This window comes from Heterocephalus glaber, unplaced genomic scaffold (assembly GCF_053883595.1).
Source record: "Heterocephalus glaber isolate CG9 unplaced genomic scaffold, H.glaber_assembly_v1.0 deba00001610, whole genome shotgun sequence".
Classification (NCBI taxonomy): domain Eukaryota; kingdom Metazoa; phylum Chordata; class Mammalia; order Rodentia; family Bathyergidae; genus Heterocephalus; species Heterocephalus glaber.
Window position 1 is genome coordinate 15221 of NW_028258381.1, and position 14963 is coordinate 30183.

Consider the following 14963-nt stretch of genomic DNA (forward strand, 5'->3'; position numbering starts at 1 on the left):
TAGTTATCTAGCCAAAATAATCAAATCATTTCTCTTCCTGCTTCTCTTTAAGCCTGTCATGGGGAGTAATGTGAAGAATCCCCTAGATTCCACTTGTGTGCTCTCTTCCAACCTCTCATTTTCATCCCACCAACACTACACTGTAACAGATCCTAACCTGAGCTGGGGCAGCTACAACAACCTCCGAATTTGTTCCTTTACATTCTGTCAACTGCCACTTCAATCCTTCTCGCTCCCAGAGTGAGTGGCTTTGACCAAATTCTTGCTGCTTTAAAACAAGCAATGGCTGCCTGTTGCTACACCCTGAGCATGTACGATTTTTCATATTAATACCCCAAATCACAATATCTAGCCAAATCTCACTGCTCCCCTACACATACTCTATGTTCCAGTCAAACTCTACTAATATTCCTGAGACATGTCTGGTGGGTTTTGTTTTGCTTTGTTTTGGCAGAAAAGAGAGAAGGGATTTGAATTAATTACCTGTTTCTTACCCCATCAATCCTTCAAGGCCCATAAAAGTTTCCTTAATTTCTCAAAGTATTCATATTATCCTCACCCAGTGTCTCCAAAATTTTCTTTTTTTATTTCTTTGTTTTCCCTCTCTCCTTCCCTCCCCCTCCCTCCCCCTGTTCCTCCCTTCCTTTCTTGTTCTCTTCCTTCCTTCCCTCCTCTTGCTGGAGATTGAATCCATGGCCAGGAACATGCTAGGCAAGCTTTGTGTCACTGAGCTCCATCCCTAGCCCAAGGCTTCCTTAGTTTCTCTACAACCCAAGTCCCTCTCTCCTGCATTTGATTTCTCATAGTTCTCTGTTGTTTAAATCTGTACTTATTTTACTCTAATTTATAGCAGAATTGCTCATGCTCAGACTTCCCCCTCCCATGAAATTTTAAACTCCTGAGCACAGGAATGTGCTGTTATCACCTTTGTGAGTTGCTATGTCTAACCTGCGCTTAGCACTCGTATGCACTAAAGAAATGTCTTTGAACTTGAACTCACAAGAACATTTTGGCATTCATCAGGTACATTTAACAACCAAATATCTTTAAGAACGAGGTAAACTCTGATGACAAATTACTTGTTCCTAGGTTTGCAGACAATTGGGATGGAGCAAGTCTTGGTTTGGCTAAATGGTAGAATCAAGATTTGTATCAAAGATTTAAAAAAAAAAAATCTTGCTAGTGATAGAACAGATAACATTCTCCCTCCTATATCAGCTGTTTACACTTTCCCACTGGAATACTGGAACGTGGAGCAATGAAATGAGCTCGGGATTACTCTGAGGAAATCGGGGGTGGAGTAAAAGTGGAATTCTCTCCTCAGGACCCTGCTGAATTTTAAGTTCAGCTCTGCCTCTCTGCTTACTGAAAATACCCCTGTGACCTTGCTAGACTTGGCATCTTTCTCAGAGTCCACCCTGGCCTTCCTGCTCACGTTTCCACAGTGATGTGAACCCTGTTCGGTAGGAATATGCTATTCAGCACACATGAGGATTATTCTGAGCTCTTCCTATCTCTGCCAGATACCGAGCTAGTCTCGGAGGTTACCAAGTGACAGGGCCTGCTGCCCTACCCCCAAGAGAAACATTCACTAATGTGTATCTCCTTCCAAAGACTGGGTCTTCTTCCCCTACAGAATAAGTACACCACAACACTTCCTCGCTGAAGCAGGTGAAGTCGGTAGGTAGACAGGAAAGGTGTTGTATGAGCAGTTAGACGGGGAGCCCACCACTGAATCGCCCCAGGGCACTGTGTAATGGTCCTGGAGCCTCAAATGTGAATACAATAACCTCTGCTCAGCCCTACTTTCTCAGACAAGAGTGTACAGGTATCCCATTTAGTCCTGATTGAAGGAAAAAGATGATTCTTTTAAAAGAAAATGAGCGAGTTTATAAAAAAGCAATTTGGCAAGAAGCAAAATGGGCAATATTTATAAACCTTAGGGAGGTGTTGAAGCGAGCTGACAGCGCTTTAATCCCAAAGGATCGGGTCTTTTCCTCCATTTTCTGGGCCATTTACACTCCGTGTGCTAACTTCAGCAATAATGAAACCGCCTCAGGATGCGTCGCTTATTTTAAATCCAAGCCCTTTCCTGTAGGATCTACTCCCAGCCTTAGATTTCTGTTTATCCAAGTGCAGCTCGGCCAGGCGGCGGCGGCGGCTCTGAGGCAGCCAAGCAGCAAGCAGGGGACTGGTGGGGTCCCTCCTGGGTCGCCCCACAGGCCTCGGACCGGCAGTGGACAGTTTTAGGGCGGCAGGGGGCGCTGCAGAATCTCGGTCCCTCCCGGAGAGAACCATCTCCCCTTCAAGGCCAAGTTTAGACCCCAAGTTTTCTACGGACGTCTGTGGCTCTTCCTTAGAGAAAGACATTAAACCCTTCAGGACGCCCACGGTGCGCGGCAGGAGAAACAGAGTCCCTCTGTAAGACCCAGATGAGACTTAGCACAAGTAACGCCATCTTGTTACAGGCCCTCCATCTTGTCCCTGTGGGTTTCGGGTTCACTACAGGACACAGAGTTCCCGGAATGTACTTATTATCTGTTAAGACACCATGGAATGTATCATTGTTTCTGTGTAAGGAACATCCTGTTTGCTAAGTAAAGAACAGCTACAACACCCACCCCCGCCACCGTCCCCTAACTGCAAAAATTCTGCTTCTGTAGTTCTGCTTGCTAAGCACCCCTGCAGCCCCTATAAAACCTTCCAACCCCCTGAGCTCGGGGCCCCTCTCTAAGCTTGTTTGCTTGGGCGGGGCGTCTGGCCAGACTAAGAAAGGTCTGTTTTACTTTTCCAACTTGTCTGGTGTGTTCCCTCCCGGGTGTTCTTCGCTGCAGTCAGCTCCTCGGAGCATTTGGTAAGGCCCTCGGTCTTACACCTCACTCTGTAACATTGATAACTCTCGCTTTATCTTCTTTGCATCTCGCAGTCTTCAAGACTGGAAATTAGGAAAAGTTGCTCTTGCGCACACATTTGAGCGCCAACCACTCATTCGTTACCAAGAACAGAACCCAAGCTGCCCGGGAAAGGCAGCCTACGTTACCACTCCCTCCTCGGGTGCCCGCGGGGGCTGCGCATCTAGTTTTACCTCGACTGCGGAAGGACTTCGGGAGATGCGCCCGTGGAGACTTCCGCCAGCCCCGGCCTCGCAGTGTCCCCTCCCGACTTCCCGCGGCCCTGCCCCTGCCCCTGCCCCCGACTGCCGAAAGCATCGGAGGGGACCCGCGTTCCCAGCTGGGTCAGAGCTGAGCCCCCAGGGAGGAGTTCGGGGCTCGAGGGGGCGCCCGCGTCTGTGCCCCTGTTCCCCTTTCTCAGCCTCCTGCACCCGGTCCGTTTGTGAGGGGTCCCCAGCCCGGGTGGCAGTCGTGCGCGCGCTCGGCTCTAGGCCAGGCAGTGCCCACTCGCTGGGACGCGCGTGGCGTCCGCGTGGCCACCTGCGGGCTGCTCCGCGAGGCGGTGTTCGCACAGCGCCCCCAAGTCCCTCCGAACAGTGGACGCAGGGGCCGGCCCTGCAGCGCAGTGAGAGGCTCTGGGGTCCCGCCTCGGCGGGCGCTGCCCGGGGTGCATCCCCCAGCTCCCAAGTGGGACCCCTGGGTACTCACTCGTCTGGGCCCGCGGAGCGGGGCAGCGGGCAGGAGCGGGGTGGCTCGAGCGCCCCGTTGACGCCCCTCCAGCCCTGGCGGCGGCGCTGCGGCTCCTCGCTCTCGTCCTCCCTGTTCTCCTCCTCCTGCTCCTCCGGCGCGGGGAAGGTCACCCTCGCCTGCTCCTTGCTCTTCCTGACCTTGGTGGACATCGCGCGGGCGGCGGTCCGCGCTCCGGGCTGCCGGCCCCAGGGCTCCTCGGCCGACGCTCCCGCAGCCCCGCAGCCCCGCAGCCCGCGGCGGGAAGGCGGGCGGAGCGCTCAGCGGGGCCCTCGTGCGAGCGGTCAGGGGTGGCCGCGGCTGCGGGGAGCAAGCCTGGGGCAGCGCGGGTCGCGGGCGCTGGGAAGGGAGCTCGGGCCCTGAGGCAGCGGCTGCGATGCCTGCTCCGTGCTGGCCTCGAGGCTGGGACAGCATCACTTGCTAGGACAGCATCGTTACTCAGGGAGGAGAGGGAGGAAGGCAGGAGGGCGAGGGCGGGCGAGGAGGGGGAGAGTCAATTCCTTACCAGACAGAGCTGGACAGGAAATCAGACAGACCAGCAGGTGGGAAGTAAAGAAATTGGAGAAACTTCCTCTCCTCGCTCTCCTTTTTGCTTTCCAGAGAATCTAGAGCTCGTTTGCATCGGGACACAAGTTTCCTAAGGAAGAGAAAAGGGAATGGACTGGCTCGTGAATTTTCCTGCAGTCAAATTTACCCCTCGCAACTCCCCATATTTCAAAAGCACCGCTCTTTCGTCGTATTCAAGATTTGCTTGAACTTACAGAGGTGTAAATGCCTTTCCCATCACTGCCTTTGTACCCCAGGATGGTATTGTTTTAAACGTGCAAGATGCATGTTCGTTTGATGGATCTCAAAGGCATCTAACAAGACTTACATACTATCTAAGAAATACTTTTCAGCAAAAATTTGAAGTCTTTTTAAAAAAAAACTTTAAGAAAAGTGGTCATAAAATGCAAGAACATTTATTCTGGGAGAAAAGAGTTACAGAACTTTAAGGACGCTTTTGTACGTAGGAGGGGAAGGGATGGGAGAGATGGAATAAAATAAAATTTATTTAAAAGAGTTACCCAGAATTTTGGTCAACAGGAGTGTCAGGGATCAAGTAATCTCTTCCCTTTTATTTTCATGTCATTTATTTATTTTGCAGAGCTGGGATGGGACACAGAGCCTGGAGTGTGCTCTACCACAGCTACACACCCAGCCTGCTCCTTTTAGAAATGAGAAGGCTGAGTCCTAGAGAGGCTGAGTGAACTACTTAAGGTAGATGGATCATGAGGAACATTCAGATCAGACCCAGGAGGCCGCATTCTCAAGACTTTCTGTTGCCCAGCTAATCCAAATGGGAAGAAACATGGTGGGATAAAATGCGATTTGTTCTTTTTAAACTGTAGTCAATATACCATACTTCTTGGAGGAAGAGTTCTTCCCAAATTTAAACAAAACACAAGTAAGGAAGTTAGCTCCATTGAATTTAATTCTTCAAAAGTAAATAAAATACTCTGCCTTTCTCCAGCTGACAGTAAGTCTGCATGTCTCAGGCAGACCCCTTCCAGCACCGTGGACCTCCCTGCCTGCCAGTCTTTCTGCAGCACACCTCTAGGAGAGACCCAGAGACCGTGCTCAAAGCAAGTCTCATCGTGACTTTTCTATATAAAAATCTCTGGTGTTTTCCCACTGCTTTCAGGTTAAAATCCAAATTTGGCATACCCAGCCAGCCTTCTGTGGTCTGATGCTAATTCTTCAGTCCCTCCTCCCATCCTTCCTCATACGCAGTCTAAAACCCTCAGTGTCCCATTCTTCACCGGGTGGGCACACAGGTCACTTCCCCACCTCCCTACCTTTTTCAACTTCCCGATGCTGCAGTGTCTGAGCTCCGTCATCCACCTGGCACACTTGTATTTTTTCCTAAAGACCTGCTTATGATGGGCCTCCAATCTGACCGTCCTCCTGCATCCCAGGGAAGTCTGCATGGCCACGGTGTGGTCCTCACCCACTCTGCATACCACATCTCACCTCAGACTGCATCATAGTGAAGTTAATTCTGTGTGCCTGTGTCTTCCTTAAACTGTTGTGCTTCGGGTCTTATTTATTTTGAGCTACTTGGGAGCTTATTTTTTTGCCCTTGTCATTTGTGCCTGGATGAAGTCAATAAATGTTTGTGGAATGAATCATTGAGGTCCATGGTTCTTTGTAGTCACATTAACAAGTTTAGGAACTGCCCTTGTGAGGCTCTGGAGAGAAACTCTGTGGGAACACTGGAGGCACCAGGGTTTACTCTTCCACACTCCATCGGTTTCCTAGGGTTACCATAACAACATATCAAAGACTCAGGGGCTTGGACAGCAGAAATTTATTTTCTCACAATTCTGGAGACTAGAGTCTGAGTGCAAAGTGTCAGCAGGCTTGGTTTCATCAGAGGCCTCTCATCTTGCCTTCTCCCTGTGTCCTTACATGACCTCTCCTCTGTGCCTGTCCCAATGTCCTCTTTTTATAAGGACACCACTGAAATTGGATTAAGGCCCAACTAATAAGCACATTTTACTTTCTCAACCTATTTAAAAACACTATCGCTGACTATGGCATATTGTGAAATACTGGGGACTTGGCTTAACATGTGAGTTGGGGGGGCACAGTTCAATTCATAACACACACTGGTTCTCCTCGAGCGAGGGAACTGCTTCATCCAGAGTCTAACATTTTGATTCTGAAAAAGTGTAGCTTTAAGATTAAGGGAAACCCAGAGGAGAGGAAATCTAAAAGAAAATAGATTTTTAGACAAGAAGAAGTGTGTAGCTTTTTGGCATAGGCCAGCTTTGTCTTTTTAGGCATTGTTAGCTGCTTGCATCCTCATTAATTGCTTGTCTAAGACACATTCAAAATCTGTGACCACTACCACTAAGTTACATCCCCAGCCCCAAAATATCCAACTCTTTTCAACTGGAGGTAGCCACTGAGGGATGAGTGGAGAATAACTTTCATGATAAATCCAAATATAATTAGTGATTTTTAAAAACCCGGTGGCAGAGGATGGTCTCCAAATTTCTCTTCAATTTCTAAAAAACTTCGATACCGTCTTTGAAATCAATTTCACACACAGTCAAAGGCTCCTGTTCTCCCTCTTCGCACTGTCCCTGCCCATTTGCTCTTTTTCCAGGGTCTATAGCATATATAGCAAGAAGACACTGTTGACAGTTAATGCTTTTACCACATCGTGTAGTTTAGGCTCAGCAGTTTCCTCAAGGGAAAGAGTATGGGAACAGGTACAATGTTCCAAACCAGTGCACATTCTTTTCCTCTTTAAGAATAGAAGTTTTCTCATAAATGGATTTTTTTAAGAGGAACCTTGTGTCAGCCAGGCCTGGTGGTGCATGCCTGCAATCCCAGCACTCTGGCAGGCTGAGGAAGGAGGGACACAAGTTCCATCCCAGGCTGGGCAGCTTCGTGAGATCCTGTATTGAAATAAAAAATTTAAAAAAGGCCAGACAGTGTAGCTCAGCTCAATCACCAGTACAGAAAAGGAAAAAAAAAAAAAAAGTAACCTTGTGTCTTTAGTTTTGTTAGCAGTATATACTAAAATAGGAAATGCTATGTGTTAGAAAATTTGAACTCCCCAAAGCAGGATCCCTGAACTCATTGTGTGGCAATTAACATTACAGTGCTTTTTATACAGAATTTAGTGTTTTGTAAACTGTTTGCCACTAATACTTACAGTTTCTAAAAGCCAAGGAAGTCCCAGGCAGTTTCCAAACTTAAATATGTGTTTGGAAATTTTTTCATGAGTCACAAGTTTGGAATTCAAAATTAACTTTTTCATAGAAATAAGTTGTAGAGGATAGTTATATTTCCAGGACAGTTTGCTTAAACAGTATAATGAGGTATGTAGGGACATACACTTTAAACCAGAGGCCTGGAATCAAATCCCTTCTCTTCCACTCACAGAGTGTGTAACTGTTCTCCAACTTGTCTGTCTTCCCCTCTGGGCTGTAAATTCTTACAGTTCTTATAGGCCAAGGGAGTTCCCAGCAGTTCCTAAGTGTCTTATTTGACCTTGAACACCAGTGTAATCATAAACCTGATTATGAAAAGCGAGTGTTCAATAAATGGTGACAAGTAATAAGAGTGCAGATATTCAATACATACTTGTGAAACGAAGAGACCGAAAAGGGAGGAGAAGGAGAAAAAGCCTGCTCTGGTCTCCCGCTGTGGCTGTGCTGCCAACTCGAGGTGAAATCTGAGAAAAGCGAAACTTCTTTAGGTCTCTTCCCTACTCACTTGCTCCACTGCTTTCTACCTTATCATACTAATCTGCCTTGGCACCTGTGAGCTCAGCGATATCATATTGTTTTAATTCTTCTGCAATGTTATCTCTCAGGTCTGCTGTGCCCCAAAGTACTCTGTGCTTCACAATTACCTTTTCACGTCCTGTCAGTCAAAATTGCTATTCCCTCAGGGCAGCCAATCCAGCTCGCTGTTAAAGGGAAAATATTTCATACAAATGACACTCATGTGTGTGTGTGCATACCCGAGTCTTAATGCTCCAAGGGATTTACATTGCAAAAATTGCAATAACTCTTCATTTAGTGGAATTAGAAGCTGTATCTGAAAATGAGGTGAAAGAAAGATTTTTTTTTTTTTTTTTTTTGAAGAACAGGAGTAGCTGCAAAGTATGAAGTCAGACATGCAGTAACGTCCCTGTAGGGTTTCTGACTTTGGTTTCTCCAGATAGTTAAGTTTTCAGTTCTTAACTGATGTAAATCTCCTCTCACTTCCTACCTGATCAATATCTGCCAATAGTACCACCACAAAAGCCTCCTAATTCAGGGAGAGAATGGAGTGGGCTGAAGGCCAGGCTAGGGTTTTAGAGTCTGTCTTGAGCAGAGACAGAAATTTATTATTAGGATACAGTTCTCCAGGTGTGCCTCACATTTCTATACATTTTGCAAACAGAGGAATGGCTGCCTGTGTTCTGGAACCTCTTTTCAAAGATATTTGTATGATGACCAGCCTTAGATGATAGAGTGTGTCCTTTTCTGGCACAAAGAGCAAATGTGTTTATTGCCCAGTACAATAAAGATAATGCTCTCCCTGGGGCCCAAACCAGGCAAGCTTCCCGGTTACCTATGCTCACAGTTCCTCTCTTCCAATGCAACCCACTGCATTGCAGATGGCATCTGGCCCTCTTCACGTCACTCTGTGGGAATCAGCATTCAGGGAATTGGCACGAATGCTGACATTCTGGCTACTGTTGTTGCTACAAGTAATAAACTGTCCTTTATCTCTAGTCTGGGAGTTTTGTGCCTTGTGCCAGCATCCATGAAACTGTGGCTCACCAACTCATTAGCTTACAGGTAGGGTAAAATCCCAGGTCCTTCATAGTTCTTGATAATTATTAAATTTTACAGAAGCAAAAAATTCACAACTCTCCCAGAGCAGAAATATCTGAGAGTAAAGTTGTTCTTAAAGGGATTGTAATAACTCTCCCATGGGACCAAGTGGATTATTAATGAATTTTTCTATGCACAAGTACTCTTTTACATACCTGCTCAGACATTTTAAAATGTGAAATAAATATTAAAAGGAATAACTTCTCTTTCCCTAGGAAGAAATAGACTGGATGAATGCCTACAGTTTCTTTTTTAACTTTTAATTTTTTATCTATAATCTAAAGAATGCTGACTCCAGGACTGCTACTCAAGGCTTCAAAGTCTATTGTATTTGGAGCTCTGAGGAAAAGTGGAGTGAACGCTTTAGCATTCATTTCTTGACCCTTCTCTATGTGAACATACAGAAATCAAATCTGCTCAGCCTTTATCTTTGGCAAAGTTAAGAACAGCTCTACTTCATCTTAATCTCTATGATCCCAGTCGACCTTCTTCCACAAACTATTTTAAGATCTGTTCCTCAAAGTTATAGTTGTCCTTCCTTGAGAGAAGAAAGGTTTACCGTTACGGTTTGAATAAAAAATGTCCCCCAAAAGGCTCACGTGTTCAGAGATGTGGACTTTGGAAGGTGATTAGATCATAGAGGCACAGTGGGTTAATCCAATGATGGGTTGGTTCATGGTTGAATGGGATGTTAGGAGGTGGACTTGGTTGGAGGAAGTCAGTCACCGGAAGGGTAATCTGAATGGATATATGTTGTCCCTGGCCTCTTCCCTCTCCCGCCCGCCTCCTCCCCGGGCTGCCATGAGGTGAGCAGCTTCCCTCCACCACACCATTCTGCCAGTGATGTTCTGCCTCACCAGAGCCTCAGAACCCATGGAGTCAAGTTTCTGTGGGACTGAAATTTCTGAAACTGTTAAGTCAAAACAAATCTCTCCTCCTTTGTTACTCTCAGGTGTTTTGTCACAACTACAGAAAGCTGACTAACATCCTTACTGATAACTTATAAATGGGAAACTGGCCGAGACAGGACATATAAGTCACTTTTCAGAAAGGGAGGTAGGGAAAATAGATTAGCTCAATCTTTCCAGGCAGGCCACTTTTACCATCATTGAAATGAGCTAAATAGTTTCTTATTTTATTAATCCTACTCAGGCAAAATCCTTAGGACTTATTTAAAATGCTGATTGAAACTTTAAGTGTAACTCTTTATTTCTTCCAGCACACATTGCCTTTTTGTGTCAAATTCATTATGTGTTATCTCTACAGGTTCCAAACAGTCTCATTCCAAGGTCTGAATTGTTTAATCACAGAATTAGGATGTGGTTGTTAGTCTCCATATTACTATGTTACCACTTTATTTTCATTTGTTGTATTTAATAGCACAAGTATCTACTCACCACTCACAGATCCAGTGACATCTGACTTCCTGACACCCCAAGTCTAATCAGATATGATTTTAGAGAAGGGAAAGTGGGGTTCACTCTAGGTATATAAAGGACAGTATTTTGTTGTTGCTGTGTTCTTTCTACTCCTCAGTAGTTATCTCTAATCTTTAAACATAACTCTTTTATCCTGTAATGATTTTTTTTTTTTTTTTTTTTTTTAACCAGGGATCAAACTCAGAACCTTGCAGTTTCGAGGCAGGAGCTGTGCCACTGAGCTAAATCCCCAGCCCTGTGACTCTTATCTATAGGCAAAAGTGTTAAGGAAAAAAGAGTAATCAGACGGGACACCAAAAATGTTCTCTGATTCTTCCTACACTTGATCTTAGCCAAAAGGCCGAGAAGCGATCTCTCTGATTCTTCCTGCATTTACTTAAAATAAATTACCTTAAAAACGTATGACATACACAGAATGTACAATGTTTCCCTTTCATGCTAATTTTGATTAAAAATTAAAATTACATGTTATTCACACAGCAACATAGAAATATGTTGCTATTGTTAATACTTTAGATATGACATTATAATCATTATGTTCTTTAAGGATTTCAGGGATAAAAAGAAAGGGAAGAGATTACACTGTCCAGAAAACTACAAGAGGTTAAAACATATTTTAAAGGACATCTGGTCTCATCTGGTCTTATTGTAAGTCACCTTACAATATTTGAGAGTTCCTCTGCACTGTCCCAGCTAAATGTTCATATGTACATATTAATATCTTCATTATGTACACAGTTTTCACCTAAAAATGTGATTCATTTGCTGCTATAGACTTCTTTTAAAATGCATTGAATTCTTAGAAGATGTTTAGATACTGGGGAAAATTTTTCATAGTGTAGCTTACAGCTTAATGAGTCAAGTCTATTAGTAAGTGCCCGTATAAAGTAGGTGATTATATTTCTACATGATGAGATTAGTGCTCTCAGGGGATGCTAAATGATGTCTGTGGGGATGTTCATCAGCTCCTACATCTAAAAGGACTGAAAAAGTCCAGCTGGATGTGTAAAGATCAAATTCAGTAAACAACTGAGTCCTAATTGAAAATTTGTACTTTTATAATTGAAGCCTAGGATATAGGCCAGTTAGAATTCCCATTATAATTATAAGTTGAAGATGAAGTCAGAAGCAATTAATAATGACCTATGTTATTGTGAACCCAAAAGGAGACAGGTTGTGTATACTTTTGCATGGAATAGATTTGACCTTCACTACCAAACACAAGAATGGTCTAAAATTATAATTGGAAAGTGGAAGCTTTGAATCTTGGATTAAATGTGATCTATCCTGGAAAAAAAAGCTTTGTCCAGTGGACTTTGTTGGAATTTGTAAAGGTAATGCTTTTTCAGAGCCCAGGAGCAGTAATAAAAGAATGTGGTATCTGTATCAAACAAGCAAGTCTGGCACACCAAAGAATTTAAAAGTCTTGGCTCCTGAACAACAAGAAGAATCATTTCTTTAGGATGTTTTGTTTGTCTTATGAGGACTTTTTTTCCCCCACTCAACTGTTCATCTAGCAGCTTTCAATTCTGAAATCCCAGAGGAAAGAGTGGCTTTGCACACATAGCAAGGAGGTGACAGGCTCCCAAACCATAAATGGCTCCAATTTTCATGTAAAATCAGCTTAGTGAATCACAGGTGGATTTTTACCAAAAATTCATTAAAGGGCTTCTGCCACCAATAATACCTTATTTAAAAATAATCAGCTCATTTTTGGCTAGAAATATTATGCATACTATAGCCAAATATATTACAATATCAGCAAAGACAGCTCTGGAGATAATGCATGAAAGCTCAGTATCGAGAAATGAATTGATTTTTGGAGAGATAATAAGAGCTCATCATGAGCGTCAAGACTGCATGAAGGATTTATGTAATAGGACTGTTAAGAAGAAAAACTGGAATAGGTTATTTAGAATAACTTTTTGGGAGAACATATAAAAAGATTTTATTCATGACTTTAGAGTTGCTTTCAGAACTCAGTTTTAGATAAATGCAAACTATAAAGTTGAATTAAAAGCAAGGGAAAAATACCAGTACCTAAAGGAATTAAAAATCCCAGTACAGGAATGTGGCTATGAATGAAATAATCTTAAATATAGAAAATATAAGTCTGGCCTATCATTTGAGACAGACCCTGATCAGAGTCTATATACTTTTATCTCCCAAAATCTCAAATCATCCATATCATCACCACCATTAGAGCTGCAGCTACACTTTCCCAGTATGTCTTATGGTTTAATGAATGATACACTGGAAATCTAAAGTTAGTCCAAACACATAAAGGAGTGTACCATCCCATTAAAAACCTTCCAGTTTCCTCTAGACTGGATCTTTTACTTACTGTATAAGGAACAGAAACAATTAGTCTATGAACAGGCTCCTTTAAATGGCACACTCTGAAATATTTTTGAGATTTTTCATCATTTGTGTTGGTAATAGAATTATTGAAAAGCTGATACTGACATGTGATGGATAATATCCGTCTCATACTTTTTAAATAAGTATATAATCATTATCTTGACTTTCAGAGTTTTTTAAAACTCTGTATAAATTTCTGCACATGATACAAGATTGAAATTGATCACTGATCATGTGTTGAACATTTACACAATTTATCTAGAATGCACTTGCCTTCAAACTTTCCTGAATTACAAAAAAACCTTCTTATTTTTATTTTGAGTACTACTGAGGCATGGCAGGCTATAGAGAAAATAAATGCTAAGCTTCTTGTTTTCTCCATTGTTAAGTGATTTAAGGCTTTGATTTTCTATAACCATTTTATATTCTAAGAAAACAGATTAGTCAGTTCATTAAGGCAGGCATTTCTTTCCTGCAAAATCTCCATATCTTATTTCTTAATCACATTTCAGAACTCATGAGATCAGCAATTTTTCCTTGTGAAAATGTACAATATGCAATCCACGATTGCATAAATTTATTCAATACCATTCTTTGTCTTTTGTTAATCACACATCTTTTATCAGAGGTCAATTACTTATTACTTGCTATGTATTCTGATACACTATGAATATGTATATCCAGAGTAGAATACTTTATAATACAAGAAATTTGAATTTTAATAAGGATCATGGTGTTCTCATGCAATGGAATACTGAAGTGGCATAAAAGCCATGTCATAGAATTTTTATCAATGTAGGGAAAAGTGCATGATATCCATTGAGTAAAAATTGTGGTCACTGAACTTTATATATTGCTTATGCATTTTCCATTTACAACTAAGCATAGCAAAAAAAAAAAAAAAACCACACAGAAACATAAGCTTATGAGTATTTCTGGTGGCAGGAAGGGGGAGAAGGTGTGTGGGATTTTGATGACTTGCAATTTTCTTTTAGCTTTTTTTTTTTGAGATTCTCAAAATTTCCATATCAATCATGTTCAGACATACTCAGCCACCTCATGTTTGACAAAGGAGCCAACCACCCTCACTGGAGGAAAGATAGCCTATTTAATAAATGCTGTTGGAAAAACTGGATTTCAACCTGTCAGAGATTAAAACTAGACCCATATCTATCACCATGCACTAAACTGAGATCTAAGTGGATTAAAGAGCTAAATATTAAGACAGAAACACTAAACTTGCTGGAAGATAAGTTAGGTAGAACTCTTGAAGACATTGGCATAGGAAAAGACTTTATGAACAAAACCTCAGTAGCATGGGAACTTACAGAAAGAATCAACAACTGGGATCTCATCTTATTGAAAAGCTTTTGCACTGCAAGAGAAACCACCAACAGAGCTAACAGACAACCTACAACATGGGAAAAAAATTTTAGCAGCTGTAACTCAGACAAAGGGCTACTATCTAGAATATATAAAGAACCGAAAAAAGTCAGACCCCCCAAATTCAAAGACCAATTCAAAAATGGGCATCTGAAATGAACAGACATTTCTCAGGCAAAGAAGTAAAAGCAGCAAATAAACATATGAAAAAATGTTCAACATCACTGGTCATTCGAGAGATGCAGAAGAAGAATACTTTTTTAAAAACCCAGTTGCATGAATTAAAATCAACTGTTGTTTAATTTCATTATCCAAATCAACTAATATTTATTGAACATATCCTAGTGCAAGATCTTGTCGGAAGATATTTTTAAAAGATCATTTTCCTGTTGTACATCATATTACAATGATATGTGCATATCCATTTCAATTCAGAATAGCTAAAGCTTGGAAGCTGCCTATATGTTCTTCAACAGACTAATGGATAAAGAAAATATGGATTTTACACACAATGAGGTTGTACTCTGCCATAAAGAAAAACTTGAGTCATTTTTAGGGAAATGGATACATCTTGAGACCATATTGTTAAATGAAATAAATCAGACATACAAGCTTAAAATATCATATAGTTTCTCTTACGTGAGAAACCCAAAGTGTAAATAAAGAGCAAAATTAAAGATAGAAGATAGGAAGTAGGGAGGGAGATCATGAAAAAAGGGGAAAGGAATCAAGAGATGAAGGGAGAAAAAGGAAGGGAA

General features: G+C 42.4%; 1 long non-coding RNA gene across 1 annotated transcript; it reads left to right on the forward strand.

Moving 5' to 3' along the window:
- The first annotated feature begins 2003 nt into the window (after window positions 1-2003).
- Window positions 2004-4704, forward strand: LOC147822571 (uncharacterized). The gene is made up of 2 exons (XR_015445354.1): window positions 2004-2854; window positions 4239-4704. It is a non-coding gene; the product is annotated as an uncharacterized LOC147822571 (long non-coding RNA).
- Window positions 4705-14963: the final 10259 nt, after the last annotated feature.